The 1,525-nt window shown below is 44.9% G+C and overlaps 1 pseudogene across 1 annotated transcript; it reads left to right on the top strand.

The window, feature by feature from the left end:
• The first annotated feature begins 754 nt into the window (after nucleotides 1–754).
• LOC310678298 (transcription factor BTF3-like) lies at nucleotides 755–1,185 on the top strand (annotated as a pseudogene). The gene has a single exon. The product of its transcript is annotated as a transcription factor BTF3-like (transcript).
• The last annotated feature ends 340 nt before the right edge of the window (nucleotides 1,186–1,525 follow it).

Consider the following 1,525-nt stretch of genomic DNA (forward strand, 5'->3'; position numbering starts at 1 on the left):
TACATGGAGAAAGTTGGACGCCTTCTTGGAAACGGTTGGCGAGCTCATAGAGAGATGGGACGGGACTCCATTTCCCTTGCGTGTACATATGCTGATCCCTGAACTTTTAGGTCATGCAGCCTCTCAAACAATTATTTGGTCTATGAAGGAACATAGAAAGCTGCTGAGTCGCACCATTGGTCTCAGCATTGCCTGCACTGCGGGGAAAGGGAGATAGGTAGGCGTGAAGGCGGCAAAGATGGGAGCAGTGGCCACAGATGAAATAAACTATCATGAATCAAGAAAAACTAGCTAAGCTGCAAGCTCAAGTGCACATCAGTGGGAAGGGTACTGCCCGTAGAAAGAAGAAGGTGGTTCACAGAACAGCAGCAGCAGATGACAAGAAGCTTCAGCATTGTTGTTTAGTCGTTTAGTCATGTCCGACTCTTTGTGACCCCATGGACCAGAGCATGCCAGGCACTCCTGTCTTCCACTGCCTCCTGCAGTTTGGTCAGACTCATGTTTGTAGCTTCGAGAACACTGCCCAACCATCTCGTCCTCTGTTGTCCCCTTCTCCTTGTGCCCTCCATCTTTCCCAACATCAGGCTCTTTTCCAGGGAGTCTTTTCTTCTCATGAGGTGGCCAAAGTACTGGAGTCTCAGCTTCAGGATCTGTCCTTCCAGTGAGCACTCAGGGCTGATTTCCTTCAGAATGGATAGGTCTGATCTTCTTGCAGTCCATGGGACTCTCAAGAGTCTCCTCCAGCACCATAATTCAAAAGCATCAATTCTTCGGCGATGAGCCTTCTTTATGGTCCAGCTCTCACTTCCATACATCACTACTGGGAAACTTCAGTTTTCATTAAAGAAACTTGGAATAAATAACATCTCTGGTATTGAAGAGGTAAACATGTTTACCAACCAGGGCACTGCCATCCACTTCAAGAACCCTAAAGTTCAAGCATCTTTAGCAGCTAACACTTTCACATTCACAGGCCATGCTGAGACTAAGCAGCTGACTGAAATGCTCCTATCATCTTAAACCAGCTTGGTGCTGACAGTCTGACCAGCTTGAGGAGACTAGCAGAGGCTCTGTGGATGGAAAAGCACCTCTTGCTACTGGTGAGGAAGATGACGTGAAGTTCCAGATCTTGTGGAGAACTTTGATGAGGCATAAAAGAACGAATCAAACTGTCACTTTGAGTAAAACTTGAACATTACATGGAGCTGCTATTTTATATTGTGACTTTTTATTTGTAACATTTTTGTACTGATCTTAAGAAGTCTAAGATCTCTAATTGGAAACTCCCTTCAAGTAGCTCTTCTGTTATTGCTAGTGCACGGAGCATTTAATTATTCATGGCTGGGTTGAAAATACACAAAATTGAAAAGCACTACCTAAAAATGCTAATAAAGACTAAATGTTTAGCATTGCCTGCACTGACCCATAGCAGCTTTCTAGGGTTTCAGACAGAGTGTCTTCTCTTGCTGTAGCTGGAGATGTTGGTCTTTGAACCTTCTCCATGCAAGGCTGATCCTCTCACAAT

This window comes from Podarcis tiliguerta (assembly GCF_965153285.1).
Source record: "Podarcis tiliguerta genome assembly, chromosome: 1".
Classification (NCBI taxonomy): domain Eukaryota; kingdom Metazoa; phylum Chordata; class Lepidosauria; order Squamata; family Lacertidae; genus Podarcis; species Podarcis tiliguerta.